Source organism: Salmo trutta, chromosome 14 (genome assembly GCF_901001165.1).
Source record: "Salmo trutta chromosome 14, fSalTru1.1, whole genome shotgun sequence".
In the NCBI taxonomy this organism is placed as follows: domain Eukaryota; kingdom Metazoa; phylum Chordata; class Actinopteri; order Salmoniformes; family Salmonidae; genus Salmo; species Salmo trutta.
In genome coordinates, this window is record NC_042970.1 from 59085043 (window position 1) to 59102210 (window position 17168).

Below are 17168 nucleotides of genomic sequence, written 5' to 3' on the forward strand. Positions count from 1 at the left end.
AGAGGCACTGAGTTTGAAGGTAGGACTTGAAATACATCCACAGGTACACCTCCAATTGACTCAAATTATGTCAATTAGCCTAATCAGAAGCTTCTAATGCCATGACATCATTTTCTGGAATTTTCCAAGCTGTTTAAAGGCACAGTCAACTTAGTGTATGTAAGCTTCTGACCCCCTGGAATTGTGATACAGTGAATTGTAAGTGAAATAATCTGTCTGTAAACAATTGTTGGAAAAATTACTTGTGTCATGCACATGGTCGATGTCCTAACCGACTTGCCAAAACTATAGTTTGTTAACAAGAAATTTGTGGAGTGGTTGAAAAACGCGTTTTAATGACTCCAACCTATGTGTATGTATGTGTGTGTGTGTGGCGGGGTTGTTTCACTCTCAGCGGGGTCGAGGAAACCAGAAGCATCCGGTTTTCAGGGGAAAAACAGAGAATAGGCGAAGCATGAAAATCTGATGGTTGCAGTTTCTCCGACCCCGCTCAGGCGTTTATTTTACAGCTGCTATGCTAGGTTAGGGTTGTTTAAACATTGTAGTAGTCTGTTTGTGGAGTGGTTGAATTTAAAAAAAAACATTTTTAGTTATTTAGCAGACGCTCTTATCCAGAGCGACTTACAGTAGTGATTGCATTAATTTCATACATTTCATTTCATGCATTTTTTTTTGTTGTACTGGCCCCCCGGGGGAATCGAACCCACAACCCTGGCGTTGCACACACCATGCTGGCGTTGCAAACACCATGCTCTACCAACTGAGCCACAGGAAAAATGAGTTTTAATGACTCCAACCTAAGTGTACTGTATGTAAACTTCCGACTTCAACTGTACATTAGTAATGGAAAGGAAACAGACTCTTTGTTTAAGTATTAAAATACTCCTTTAATAATACAATTGTAAGAAGAATTTGTTACAGAGTACAGTATAACAATATATGATAGTTCTCCCCAAGTTCTGCAAAATGTCTAAGACATCCTGTAACTCATATAGCCTCTCCCAGTCCTCATTGCGTGAGTTTCCCTGGCAACAACATTTTAATAAATCTTACCTCCCCCTGACTCCAGCAACCATCTTATCAGCAATTAAAAGCTCAGAAGTGGGTTTGACCGAAACTTGACCTTTCATCACAAGTATTGAGTCATAACAAGGTGAACGGGGGTAAGCATCTTCTGACAGGTGGCTGGTTTCATCAGGTCTGTGGCAGCCTTGTGTTCTCAGAAAACCAGATAACCACGGTGGGATCCAGACAGGAGGAGTCTGAACGTAGACGCCTTCTGATAGTGTCTGAAGGTCACAACACTCAAAAACAGGTTTTAACACACACACAGTTACAGTTTATCATAACACAATGTATTAACCCTTTAAAAGGTATGAGGCCTTGGTTTAACCCTCTTCATCCCCCCCTTTGAGGCCACTAGGCCTCAACAAAAGCAAAGCAACTCAAACATTGTAATTATAAGAATCATCCATAAAAGGTGCATTCGATTACAAGCGATCCTCAGGAGATTGAGGATAGAAATAAGGGTCTGGGGGATGAGGAACATGAAGCATAAACATGCCTGGCATAGCCTTATGAAGTACACATTTGCCAGCTTCACAGAATGCACAAATGCAAATCAGCAGAACAAGCACGGGGGCCAATAATGGGACTAAAATGGGAAACAACTTAAATCTAAGATGTCCTAGTTTTATCTTTCTACCACCCAAACGGGAACCAGGAGTCTCATCCTGTGGGGGTGTAGGTGCCAGCCAACTGTGTTAATTATTTCAAAATCTCTGTCATATTATCAGAGGAGTCAGGGAGAAGCATAACACATTCAGTGGGGGAAATAGAATTTAGGGCCCTGCAATATCCCCCCCTCCTTAGCCAGGATGTAGTCTAATGCCAGGCTATACCTGGCTGTAACAGCTTTAAGATTCTGAACATCAGTAGAAAGAAGGTTAAAACCAGCAATAGTCAGATTCATTTGGGCCTGCATGGAGTAGGTGATGTTGTTAATCCAATCACCTACGACAATTGATCCAAACAACTCACTCTGAATAAGGGTTTTTGAAAACAACTACATACAAACCACTAGACGTGGCTCGTCTACTCAGATTTTGGACCATGTTTACCCATTGATTACTGGTTTTCAATTGGTTCCCCTGAACCTCTATTCCTCCGGGCAGAGACTGCTGGTGCAGAATAAGAAGCACCAAAAACATTTACCTTAAAGGTTTACCCCAAGTTTTGTTTTTAACAATGTGACCATAGTGGTCATGTGTAACAAAATCTGGGTCTGGGTGTGCACTCTTATCTGTTATGATGGTTGTGACGTCTTTTGGCAGTGTGATAGGTGGTGCCACCCCTAGCGCTCCTGGACATTCACTGCTGTGGGTGTCGCTGCGATGACCTGGTACGGACCCATCCATCTGGGGTGGTTCCATTTTTGTTTGTGGACCTTCAGCTGGATCCATTCTCCAACATCAGCAGGCAGGCTGTCTGGTTCGCCCTTTCCTGGAACTTCCTGGGCCTTCCTGTATTGGGAATACAAAGACCTAACAGCATGGGTTAGTTTCTTCATATATTTACTGAAATCATCATCCAGTGCAGTCAGGTCAGTCAGTTTTGGAGTCAGTGGTCTGTGTAAAGGAACGTTCATTGGACGGCCAGCTAAGAGCTCATGTGGGCTAAGCCCTGTTCCGCGGTTTATACTACTGCGCATTTTCATCAAGACTAAGAGGAGATACTCTACCCATGACTTCCCTGTAGAGTGGCATGCTTTGGCAAGCCTCCCTTTTATGGTATGATTAGCCCTCTCAGTAATCCCGTTACTTTGTGGATGGTAGATACAAACTTCTGATCTATCCCCAATTGGGCAGCCACCTGTGCAACCACATCTCTTATGAAATGGGTGCCATTGTCTGCGGAGAGTACTTCCTTTATACCAAATCTAGAAATAATTTCTCTTACCAAAACTTTTGCTACTGTTTTAGCATCACAGTGCATAGTTGGAAATGCTTCAACCCACCTGGTAAAGCAGTCAATTATTACCAGGCAGTATCTCTTTCTTACCTTTCATTCAGCCATGTCTATGAAATCCATAGCTAAATGGGTGAACGGGCTGGCCGGAGCTGGATATTTCCCTGGTTTCAGGGGGGTACTGTTACCAATGTTGTATTGCATGAATGTAGTACATTTATACATGTGTGTTTTGCAAATTTCAATCAGATTTGGACAAAACCAGGTGTCAGATATTAGTCTTACCATCTCCCCCCTTGGCGCGTGGCCCACCCCGACACAACAGAGGCAGAGGCAGAACTGGTTTGCCAGAGAGTGATTGCCTCCACAGGACATCAGGGCCTCTGGAGCAGCCTCTAGACTCGCACAAAGGGTGATTAAGTGCATCCGCAGCCTGGTGTTGGTCCAGATCAGTGATTTCAAATGTACACGGGGAGGCAAGCACATTACTAACGCTGTCATTGTTACCTGTGTGGGCACGGACCTTAAGAATAGCCAACTCGGCAGGAAGCAACATAGCTTCAAGCAGGGCTTCTATCTGTAAACTGTGTTTAATAGGGGTACCAGACGCGTTAACAAAGTCCCTACCTTTCCAAACCCCTATCCAAGACAGGCAAACGCCAATGGCATATGCCATAAATGTTAACCTTCAAACCACTACCTAATTTACATGCTTCAGTCTGAACATAGACGCCTTCTGATAGTGTCTGAAGGTCACAACACTCAAAAACAGGTTTTAACACACACACAGTCTCCTGAAGAGGAGACCTTACAGTTTATCATAACACAATTTATTAACCCTTTAAAAGGTATGAGGCCTTGGTTTAATCCTCTTCAGATGCAACGTCACCTTAGAGTCACCTGGGGCAAACTGAGTACAGGAAGGGTATACGGATAACGCATGGAGGTCCCAACATGTTTAGCCGAGGCCAAAGCCATGAGCAGGGAGGTTTTGTAGGAGAGGATCTTCAGATCCACCAACTCCAGAGCCTCCAAAACCAGCGCCAAGTCCCATGTGGGCCCAATAGGTTTAGAGACCGGTCTGAAACAACATATATATTTCAGGAACCGCACCACCAAGGGGTGAGCCCCCGGTGAGATTCCGTCAATTTCTACATTCCCACAATTCGCAATTGTACACTTTTAAAGTGGAGAATGCTTGAAAAGCTCCTATAGGAACATTAGGATGTCAGTCAAAGAGCAATAAATAGGAACCAGCCCTTTATCTTGGCACCAGAGCTCAAACGCTTGCCACTTACACGCATATAGCCCTCTCGTGGAGGGCGCCCTTGCGGACTGAATGGTAGCAATAACATGTAAACCTTTAGCCATCAGAATGGCCCTCTCAGGGGCCAGCCCTATAGGTCCCTCTTCAAGAAAAATAGACAACACTGCGCATTATCTCACGATGCGTAAAGATCTACGTCGGCCCTGACGAAAATGTCTTATACCAGAGAGACCATCCAGGGGTGTAGCCTCCACTCCTGAGAGAGAGGGCCCCACCTGGATAAAAGATCAGCACCTGAGTTGAGGCAACTGGGGACATGCGTCACCAGAAGCGAGAGCATGTGCTCACTGCTCCCTAGCAATAGGGAGCGAGCCAAAGTGTCACGAGAATTTTTATCCCAATGGTTGAACTCAACTATCACTATAGCTTTTACCAATTCCCAGAAGTTTGTAAGACCCTGGTTAATGAAGAATTAGACAAAGCCCCCAGTCTGCAATAGATCAATCCTTTATTCAGAGAGTACTCTCAAGTCAAAAATGAGAACACAGTCTTTATAACACACACACACATGAACTCACATCAGTAGAAACTCCACCTCTCTTTAGGTGGGCTGTATTTTTCTACAATACTAACACATAATTTCTCATTATCTTCTACAAGCCATTCCTAACAGTTACTCCCCCTACCTAAGTTGGGGAGGGCGCTTTCCTGTTATTTTGTTTCAGAGTTATCACAAGTCGACAGTTCAGTTGGCCTTGAATGTCTCAACCCTACCCAGCTCCTATTGCGAAATAGTAACACAATGTTTTTGTCTTAACTTGTCTTACACACACATTATTGGATTAAAGTATTAGAATTCTAATACATTTCACACAGTTAAATATGTTTCAGAGTGGAATTCTTTAGTCATTACTTTAAACATATAAATTCCTTTATCACAAAGTTAGGAGGGAGTCTCTCCCTCTCTGTTGATGCATGCCACCACTGACATATTGTCGGTTCTGACCAGCAAATGCCAGCCTGATAAAAGCAGGGGGAAGTGCCTGAGTGCCAGATACACCATTAGGAGCTTCTGGTAATTGATATGCAGTGCGCTCCGCATCAGTGTCCATACCCCCTAATTGAGTTGCCTTTGTACAGCGCAGCCCATGGGGGCTTAGGCTGCGAGATGCGTCCAGGAGAGTGACTAGTGCTCAGAGTTGGAAGGGTCGTATAAACAAAAGCCCCATGGAAACGACTTCCATCACAGAGCCATCAGCCCCAGTAGGTGAAGGCACTGACGAAAACGCACTGTGAGACCCAGCCCAAATTCTGCTAAGCAGAGCCGGAACCCGGACAGAAAAACGCAATACTTGAGTGAGTCTAGCTTGAGAGATGGAGTTACATAGCTCCTTTTCTTTTGAAGCCTAGAGACTGAATACGGGACAGTAGCATGGATGTGTGTAACAAACATTCTTTGCCCCCTCAACTCCGCTGCCACCAGCCAATCGGCTGCAATAGCCGGCGGCTGTTGAGCATTCTGAGTTTGTAGACTCAGGTGCTTGCTGAGGGCACATACAGTTGAAGTCGGAAGCATTTAAACTCAAATACATTTAAACAAAATTTTTCACAATTCCTGACATTTAATCCTAGTAAAAATTCCCTGTCTTAGGTCAGTTAGGACCACCACTTTATTTTAAGAATGTGAAATATCAGAATAATAGTAGAGAGAATGGTTTATTTAAGCTTTTATTTTTTCCATCACGTTCCCAGTCAGTCAGAAGTTTACATACACTCAATTAGTATTTGGTAGCATTGCCTTTCAATTGGTTAACTTGGGTCAAACGTTTCGGGTAGCCTTCCACAAGCTTCCCACAATATGTTGGGTGAATTTCGTCCTATTCCTCCGGACAGAGCTGGTGTAACTGAGTCTGGTTCAGAGGCCTCCTTGTTCGCACACGTTTTTTTCAATTCTGCCCACAAATTTTGAGGTCAGGGCTTTGCGACGGCCACTCCAATACCTTGACTTTGTTGTCCTGAAGCCATTTTGCTACAACTTTGGAAGTATGCTTGGGGTCAATGTCCATTTGGAAGACCAATTTGTGATCAAGCTTTAACTTCCTGACTGATGTTGCTTCAGTATATATCATTTTCCTTCCTCATAATGCCATCTATTTTGTGAAGTGCACCAGTCCCTCCTGCAGCAAAGCACCCCCACAACATGATGCTGCCACCCCCGTGCATCATGGTTCGGATGGTGTTCTTCGGCTTGCAAGCCTCCCCCTTTTTCCTCCAAACATAACGATGGTCATTATGGCCAAAGTTCTATTTTTGTTTCATCAGACCAGAGGACATTTCTCCAAAAAGTAAGATCTTTGTCTCCCATGTGCAGCTGCAATCCGTAGTCTGGCTTTTTTATGGTGGTTTTTGGAGCAGTGGCTTCTTCCTTTCTGAGCGGCCTTTCAGGTTATGTCGATGTAGGACTCGTTTTACTGTGGATATAGATACTTTTGTACCTGTTTCCTCCAGCCTCTTCACAATGTCCTTTGCTGTTGTTCTGGGATTGATTTGAACTTTTCGCACCAAAGTACGTTCATCTTCAGGAGACAGAACGTGTCTCCTTCCTGAGTGGTATGACGGCTGCGTGGTCCCATGGTGTTTATACTTGCGTACTATTGTTTGTACAGATGAACGTGGTACCTTCAGGCGATTGGAAATTGCCCCCAAGGATGAACCAGACTTGTGGAGGTCTACAATTTTTTTCGAAAGGCACAGTCAACTTAATGTATGTAAACTTCTGACACTGAAATTGTGATACAGTGAATTATAAGTGAAATAATCTGTCTGTAAACAACTGTTGGAAAAATGATTTGTGTCTTGCACAAAGTAGATGTCCTAACTGACTTGCCAAAACTATAGTTTGTTAACAAGAAATTTGTGGAGTGGTTGAAAAACGAGTTTTAATGACTCCAACCTAAGTGTATGTAAACTTCTGACTTCAACTGTAGGTCTAGAATGGGACACAAAGTTACGTAAGACCACATGTAAAAGCCGTCCTAGATCTTTGACATAGGAACCACTTAGATTGCCTGATTCTGGAGACTGGAGGAAATTTCCTCCCTCAAAATGGTCACTGAGGCCTCAGGAACAGTCGACGAGATGGTCAAGCAATCAAATGTATTTATAAAGCCCTTCTTAAATCAGCTGATGTCACCAAGTGCTGTACCACCAAGTGCTGTACAGAAACCCAGCCTAAAACCCCAAACAGCAAGCAATGCAGGTGTAGAAGCATGGGGGCTAGAAAAAACTCCCTAGAAAGGCCGGAACCTAGGATGAAACATAGAGAGGAAGCAGGCTATGAGGGGTGGCCAATCCTCTTCTGGCTGTGCCGGGTGGAGATTATAACAGAACATGGCAAAGATGTTCAAATGTTCATAGATGACCAGCAGGGTCAAATAATAATAATCACAGTAGTTGTAGAGGGTGCAACAGGTCAGCACCTCAGGAGTAAATGTTAGTTGGCTTTCATAGCCAATCATTCAGAGTATCTCTACCGCTCCTGCTGTCTTTAGAGAGTTGAAAACAGCAGGTCTGGGACAGGTAGCACGTCCGGTGAACAGGTCAGGGTTCCATAGCCGCAGGCAGAACAGTTGAAACTGGAGTCATCAGGCCAGGTTGTCCTGAGGCATGATCCTAGGGCTCAGGTTCTCCAAGAAAGAGAGAAAAAGAGAGAGAATTAGAGAAAGCATACTTAAATTCACACAGGACACCGGATAAAACAGGAGAAATACTCCAGATATAACAGACTGACACTAGCCCCCTGACACAAACTATTGGAGCATAAATACTGAAGGCTGAGACAGGAGGGGTCGGGAGACACTGTGGCCCCGACCGACGATACCCCCGGACAGTGCCAAACAGGCAGGATATAACCCCACCCACTTTGCCAAAGCACAGCCCTCACACCACTAGAGGGATATCTCAACCACCAACTTACCATCCTGAGACGAGGCCGAGTATCGCCCACAAAGATCACCCCCACGGCACAACCCAAGGGGAGAATTTATAGCACGGCTTTTGATGATCCTTGGTTGGGGTCTGAGCCGATTCTTTGTTGTGATTGCAAACGTAATAAAATGGTGGTCCGATAGTCCAGGATTATGAGGAAAAACATAAAAATCCACAATATTTATTCCACGGGACAAAACTAGGTCCAGAATATGACTGTGGTAGTGAGTAGGTCCGGAGACATGTTGAACAAAACCCACTGAGTCGATGAAGTCTCCGAAAGCCTTTTGGAGTGGGTCTGTGGACTTTTCCATGTGAATATTAAAGTCACCAAAAATGTGAATATTATCTGCCAAGACTACAAGGTCTGATAGGAATTCAGGGAACTTAGTGAGGATCGCTGTATATGGCGCAGGAGGCCTGTAAACAGTAGCTATAAAAAGTGATTGAGTAGGCTGCATAGAGTTCATGACTAGAAGCTCAAAAGATGAAAATGCAGTGTTTATTTTTGGTAAATTGAAATTTGTTATCGTAAATGTTAGCAACACCTCCGCCTTTGCGGGATGCGCGGGGGATATGGTCACTAGTATAACCAGGAGGTGAGGCCTCATTTAACACAGTAAATTCATCAGGTTTAAGCCATGTTTCAGTCAGGCCAATCACATCAAGATTATGATCAGTGATTAGTTCATTGACTCTAACTGCCTTGGAAGTGAGGGATCTAACATTAAGTAGCCCTATTCTGAAATGTGAGATATCACAATCTCTTTCAGGAATGGAGGAGGTCTTTATTCCAGTGAGATTTCTAAGGCGAACACCGCCATGTTCAGTTTTGCCCAACCTAGATCGAGGCACAGACACGGTCTCAATAGTGATAGCTGAGCTGACTACACTGACTGCTAGTGGCAGGCTCCACGAAGCTGGCAGGCTGGCTAACAGCCTGCTGCCTGGCCTGCACCCTCTCATTGTGGAGCTAGGGGAGTTAGAGCCCTGTCTATGTTCGTAGATAAGATGAGAGCACACCTCCAGTTAGGATGGAGTCCGTCCCTCCTCAACAGGCCAGGCTTGGTCCTGTTTGTGGGTGAATCCCAGAAAGAGGGCCAATTATCTACAAATTCTATCTTTTGGGAGTGGCAGAAAACAGTTTTCAACCAACGATTGAGTTGTGAGACTCTGCTGTAGAGCTCATCACTCCCCCTAATTGGGAGGGGGCCAGAGACAATTACTTGATGCCGACACATCTTTCTAGCTGATTTACACGCTGAAGCTATGTTGCGCTTGGTTACCTCTGACTGTTTCATCCTAACATCGTTGGTGCCGACGTGGATAACAATATCCCTATATTCTCTACACTCGCCAGTTTTAGCTTTAGCCATCACCATCTTCAGATTAGCCTTAACGTGGGGTAGCCATGCCCCCTGGTAAACAGTGTATGATCGCTGGATGATTTGTTTTAAGTCTAATACTGCGGGTAATGGAGTCGCCAATGACTAGGGTTTTCAATTGGTCAGAGCTAATGGTGGGAGGCTTCGGCGTCTCAGACCCCGTAACGGGAGGAGTAGAGACCAGAGAAGGCTCGGCCTCTGACTCCGACCCGTTGCTTAATGGGGAGAACCGGTTGAAAGTTTCTGTCGGCTGAATGAGCGACACCGGTGGAGCATTCCTACAGCATTTCCTTCCAGAAGCCATGAGAAAATTGTCTGGCTGCGGGGATTGTGCGAGGGGAATTAAACTACTATCTGTGCTTACTGGTGTCACAGATGCTGTTTCATCCTTTTCTACACTTAAATTACCCTTACCTAATGATTGTGTCTGAAGCTGGGCTTGCAGCACAGCTATCCTCACCATAAGGCGATCGTTCTCCTGTATATTATGAGGACATTGACTGCAATTAGAAGGCATCATGTTAATGTTACTACTTAGCTTCGGCTGGTGGAGGTCCTGACGCACCACGCCCAGATAAAGCGTCCGGGGTGAAAAAGTTTAATGAAAAAAGTTGAGCAAGGGAAAAACAAAAAACAGGCCCCGACCCCAGTGATCTGCGTGAAGAGGAGGCAGAGAAAGAGAGGCCGGAGGGCAGGCTGCCTTTCTGAGGAGTCGGAGGTGATCAAATAAACCCCCACTCCCCTCAATTCTGCTTGCAAACATGCAATCTTTGGACAATAAAATGGACGAGTTATTGGGAAGATTAAACTACCAAGGGGACATTAAAAACTGTAACATCTTATGCTTCACAGAGTCGTGGCTGAATGACAACAATATCAACATACAGCTGGCTGGTTATACGATGTACCAGCAGGATAGAACAGCGGCGTCTGGTAAGACAAGGGGCGGCGGTATATGTATTTTTGTAAACAAACAGCTGGTGCACGAAATCTAAGGAAGTCTCGAGCTATTGCTCGCCTGAGGTAGAGTTTCTCATGATAAGCTGTATTCCTTGTAGCTGTTTACATACCACCACAGTCAGAAGCTGGCATTAGATTGCATTGAATGAGCTGTATTCCGCCATAAGAAAACGCTCACCCAGAGGCAGCGCTCCTTGTAGCCGGGGACTTTAATGCAGGGGGACTTTAATGCAGGGAAACTTAAATCAGTTTTACCAAATTTCTATCAGCATGTGAAATGTGCAACCAGAGGGAAAATAATTCTGGACCACCTTTACTTCACACACAGAGACGCATACAAAGCTCTCCCTCTCCTTCCATTTGGCAAATCTGACCATATTTCCATCCTCCTGATTCCTGCTTGCAAGCAAAAATTAAAGCAGGAAGCACATTTACATTACATTTACATTACATTACATTTAAGTCATTTAGCAGACGCTCTTATCCAGAGCGACTTACAAAGCACCAGCAACTAGATCAATAAAAAAGTGGTCAGATGAATCGTATGCTAAGCTACAGGACTGTTTTGCTAGCACAGACTGGAATAGGTTCTGGGATTCCTCCAATGGCATTGAGGAGTACACCACATCTGTCATTGGCTTCATCAATAAATGCATCGATGACATCATCCCCACAGTGACCGTACGTACATACCCCAACCAGAAGCCATGGATTACATGCAGCATCCGCACTGAGCTAAAGGCTAGAGCTGCCACTTTCAAGGAGCGGGACCCTAACCTGGAGGCTTATAAGAAATCCCGCTATGCCCTCCGACGAACCATCAAACAGGCAAAGCGTCAATACAGGACTAAGATCAAGTTGTACTACACCGGCTCTGATGCTCGTCGGATGTGGCAAGGCCTGTAAACCATGACAGACTACAAAGGGACGCAAAGCCGAGAGCTGCCCAGTGGCACAAGCCTACCGGATGAGCTAAACTACTTCTGTGCTCGCTTCGAGGCAAATAACACTGAAACAGGCATGAGAGCACCAGCTGTACCGGAAGACTGTGTGATCACTCACTACGCAGCTGATGTGAGTAAGACCTTTAGACAGGTCAACATTCACAAGGCCGCAGGGCCAGACGGATTACCAGGACGTGTACTGCGAGCATGCACTGACCAACTAGCAAGTGTCTTCACTGACATTTTTAACCTCTCCTTGTCCGAGTCTGTAATACCAACATGTTTTAAGCAGACCACCATAGTGCCTGTGCCCAAGAACACTAAGGTAACCTGCCTAAATGGCTACCGACCCGTAGCACTCACGTCCGTATCCATGAAGTGACTTGAAAGGCTATTCATGGCTCACATCAACAATATCATCCCAGAAACCATAGACGCACTCCAATTTGCATACCGCCCCAACAGATCCACAGATGATGCAGTCTCTATTGCACTCTACACTGCCCTTTCCCACCTTGACAAAAGGAACACCTATGTGAGAATGCTATTCATTGACTACAGCTCAGCGTTCAACACCATAGTGCCCTCAAAGCTCATCAATAAGCTAAGGACCCTGGGACTAAACACCTCCCTCTGCAACTGGATCCTGGACTTCCTGACGGGACGCCCCCAGGTGATAAGGGTAGGTAACAACACATTCGCCACGCTGATCCTCAACACAGGGGCCCCTCGGGGGTGTGTGCTCAGCCCCCTCCTGTACTTCCTGCTCACTCATGACTGCACGGCCAGGCACGACTCCAACACCATCATTAGATTTGCCGATGACACAACAGGGGTAGGCCTGATCACAGACAACAACAAGGCAGCCTATAGAGAGGAGGTCAGAGACCTAGCAGTGTGAGGCCATGACAACAACCTCTCTGTCAACGTGATCAAAACAAAGGAGATGATTGTGAATACAGGAAAAAGAGGACCGAGCATGCCCCCCTTCTCATCGACGGGGCTGCAGTGGAGCAGGTTGAGAGCTTCAAGTTCCTTGGTGTCCACATCACCAACAAACTAACATGGTATAAGCACACCATGATAGTCGTGAAGCGGGCACGACAAAACCTATTCCCCCTCAGGAGACTGAAAAGATTTGGCATGGGTCCTTAGATCCTCAAAAGGTTCTACAGCTGCACTATTGAGTGCATCCTAACTGGTTGTATCACTGCCTGGTATGGCAACTGTTCGACCTCTGACCGCAAGGCACTACAGAGGGTAGGGTGAACGGCCCAGTACATCACACTGGGGCCAAGCTTCCTGCCATCCAGGTCCTTTATACCCGGCGGAATCAGAGGAAGGCCCTAAAAATATTCAAAGACTCCAGCCACCCTAGTCATAGACTGTTCTCCCTGCTACCACACGGCAAGCGGTACCCGGAGCGCCAAGTCTAGGTCCAAGAGACTTCTAAACAGCTTCTACCCCCAAGCCATAAGACTCCTGAACATCTAGTCAAATGGCTACCAATACATAATAACTCTACCTACATGTACATACTACCTCAACTAACCGGTGCCCCCGCACATTTTAACTGCATTGTCGGTTAGGAGCTCATAAGTAAGCATTTCACTGTAAGGTCTACACCTCTTGTATTCAGCGCATGTGACTAATATAATTTGACTTGATTTGAAACAGTAGCTATTAAAAGTGATTGAGCAGGCTGCATAGATTTCATGACTAGAAGCTCAAAAGTTTTGCCCAACCTAGATCGAGGCACAGACACTGTCTCAATGGGGATAGCTGAGCTGACTACACTGACTGCTAGTGGCAGGCTCCACTAAGCTGGCAGGCTGGCTAACAGCCTGCACCCTATCTCATTGTGCAGCTAGGGGAGTTAGAGCGCTGTCTATGTTCGTAGATAAGATGACAGCACCCCTCCAGCTAGGATAGAGTCCGTCACTCCTCAGCAGGCCAGGCTTGGTCCTGTTTGTGGGTGAATCCCAGAAAGAGGGCCAATTATCTACAAATTCTATCATTTGGGAGGGGCAGAAAACAGATGCTGCAGAAGCGTGGGGGATACACAAGAAATGGTAGCCTGCACCCTGAGTTCACTGATCGCATGATCCAGGGCGACACTGTGCATGCATGCCATTGGTCGAAGCAGGCGGCGAAACTCCCGTGAAGTGCCATCTGAAGGGGCAGGACACCACCTTGTGTATTGGGAGAGATTCTTCGTCCACTTCCACCACTCTTGACAATTGTGTTTCTGAATGTGAAGAAGGAAACACTTTTCATTGAACTCACATGTGGGAGACGCAACACTTTTGACAGCCGTGAACACTGTGGAACTCGGTTGAAAGGGTTTGCCTAAAATTCGTCCCACTCTGGGTACACGGGGCTACAGCAATCAGTGACGTACCCCGATTGGCAGTGCCACTTTTGGGTACTGTTGTCACAACAAGCCTCACTCGTTTAAGTCTGTAAGATGCGTACCGGTAACCATCTGGCACCCAGCGCAGTACCACATGCTTTAAAAATGTTTATTGTCGAGGTTACCCTACCAACCAGTCATAGGTACTGGCGATAAAGCGCCTTGTAACCTAGCTGAGAATGGGACAGACAACTCTGAAAAACTGACCCCTTCTGTGGTAACAGACAGGGGTGATTTGTGATTGAATCTAATTCCCAGGAATGAAATACGTTGAGCTGGAGACAGACAGCTCATTTTGGGCTCATATGAAACACAGAGACTGTGGGATAATAGCGTGGTCGTGTCCAACTGCTCGTTCCCTTGACTCCGCTACCAACAACTAATACGTCTATAGAGCCCATAACCTTTATCACTAGACATCTTATAGGGACTAGTGAGCTACAGGCAGGAGTCAGCAATGAATCCCATTAATGAGCCACCTATGGGGGAGGGGCGTCCCCTTGTGGACAGAGACCCAACTTTTTACTCTCACCCTGGGAAGATTGATATACCCCTTGAACCATGTGAATACCATGGAATGCAGGATAACAGGGGGGGGCAGCTTCTTCCTTTACAAGCACAGGGGGCTCTGGCAATGGCTGACATAGTATCCCTTTTGGACCGTAACCAAATGTGGGGGCACTGTTGTCACTCAGACCCGTGCCAAGGCCCCTAGCTCAGGGGGTACGCCAGCCAAGTGCTCGGGGGCTGCTTCCTCATCGGAGGTGCCCGCAAATCCTGCTTCCTCCACTCCCTCCAACTCCAGGAATTGAAAATAGGAATGGGGTTGCCATAACGCCGGGGGGAAAGCTAGTAAATTTCACTAGCCTCAAGTTAAGCATGCTAGCCAACGTTAGCCAGAAGGTATTTTAGTCTAAGCTAGGTTAGCTAGCCTCTTTGACCGCAGCACAGCCCGTTTAGAATAATCAAGCGACTTAACGCTACGTATACTAATCAAGAGAGCTACCTCAGCAACTACATTGTGGGGATGAAGGAATAGCTTAGTAATAGCTAACTCGCCTCATTGAGTAGCCAACACGGCTAGCACTCTACACAGTGCTTGTTTAGTTAGCCCGGTTTCAAAAATCCACGTAGGTCCGGATCACTGAGATGGGACCCTTCATCAAGTCTGGGAAGAGAGTCAAGCTGTGCTTGACCGTGGCAGACACGGGAGGCGGGGGGTACCCACCAAACCTAGCCGCTCTCTCTTTCCTGTAGCCTACCATAATTGGCGACAGAGTGCACAAGAGCAAGGTTGGGCACGGGCAGCCACCGCATACCCCACGCCCAGGCAGACAAGACATTTGCTTCGACCACCCTCCGCTTCCTGCTCTTCGGCCCAGCCGAGGTACCGGCATCCGGGAAAGGAAAGTCACCATCAGTAATTCCAAGCTTCCTTAAGAATGCAACATGTCTTTCCAGGGAGTTTGTACGCAGTACGTGGCAATGCACACACAGACTGGTTCGAGCCGCCTGAGCGTGCTCCAAGCCGAGGCGAACTACACATAGATTGTGAGTATCTTTCAGAGAAATACTATAACCGCATGACTTGGGGTTGATCTCCACCCCGAACCCAGCTTGACCATTGTCATCTTGGTCGTTTTCTTAGCCATTTTACTCATTGCACCAGCAAATTGAAGAATAACTAATTGTTCGTGATTAGAAGGATTATGAGAACAAGTACAAAATGCAGCACACAACGTCCAGGGGGTGAGCACACTACCACTACGGGAAAGTTTAGGTTGGCGCAATGTAAAACACTCTTGTTTTCCAATTATTTGTTTTAGTAGCTTGAATAGTTCCATTTCATACCGAGGTGAATAGCGGAATAATTAAAGGAATGAATCCGAGCCTCAGCGGGATTGTATATCCTTCAACCGAAGTTGCGAGAGTGCTTCTCCCCCATAGTACACAACATGACCAAAACATGTGGACACCTGCTCGTCGAACATCTCATTACATGGCATTAGTATGGAGTTGGTCCCCGATTTGCTGATATAACCACCTCCACTCTTCTGGGAAGGTTTTCCACTAGGTTTTGGAACATTAATGCGGACACTGATGTTGGGCGATTAGGCCTGGCTCACAGTCGCCGTTCCAATTTATCCCAAAGGTGTTTGATGGGGTTTCGGTCAGGACTCTGTGCAGGCCAGTCAAGTTGTGCAGGCCAGTCTCAACAAACCATTTCTGTATGGACCTCGCTTTGTGCATGGGGGCATTGTCATGCTGAAACAGGAAAGGGCCTTCCCCAAACTCTTGCCACAAAGTTGATAGCACAGAATCGTCTAGAATGTCATCGTATGCTGTAACGTTAAGAATAGTTTATCTATCAACAGCAACTAGAGCTGCAAAAGCAAGCAATGACATTAAGAATCACAGATAAATCTAACATGCATTGAAGTAAAAATCAAAGGCCTAAAGTAACTTTACATTAATATGCCAAACAACCAGGCTTACATGAGGGAAAACCAATGAGTTTTTCATTTCTGGTATGGCGGCCAGGGCCATAAAGGTTGTAACTTACCATTTAGAAGAGCTGCAGCCTCCTCGATGATGTGCTGAACATCATGAGAAGTTTGCCAGCTGAACAAGCTATGTCTGTGTTCACTGAATACATTCTTTATGATGGAGAACAATTTTTTACACATTGCTGTAAATGCCCCCAAATGTTAATCCATGTTGCAGTACCAACAGCGCAGTCTGCATTACTGACAAAGGCCCGCAATATCTTTGAAGAACACTGAGTGTGGTACATTTGTTTTGTTGCTGGCTGTGATTGCAATTTCACTTGACAAGAATGTGCAAGCCACAATAAACTCCTCTTCCACTGGTTCAGTTTTGATTAGATCCAACAATGGCTCGACCATGTTCACATTCAAACAGTTTGGGCTATCAGGATCCATGGCACATAAGAGCTTCCCACCAGTTGACAATTTCTTTCGCTAAATCGTGATGACATTTCCCCCAGCACGGCATCTAAAGTGCTCAAGAACAGTCATTTACACTCCCTCTCTTCTCTATCATCATGCTGACCCAGTGTTCTTTCAACTACATACTCTTGCAGAGTTTTACTCGTGAGGCTCTGTCGTTTGCTTGGAGATGGTGTGCTTGTGCCTCCTGGCATGCCTCCCAAGGATTTTTCAGCGCACTCATACGTACTGCGGACAAGTTTGACACCAGTGTGCAGATCAATAGCTTCATACTGC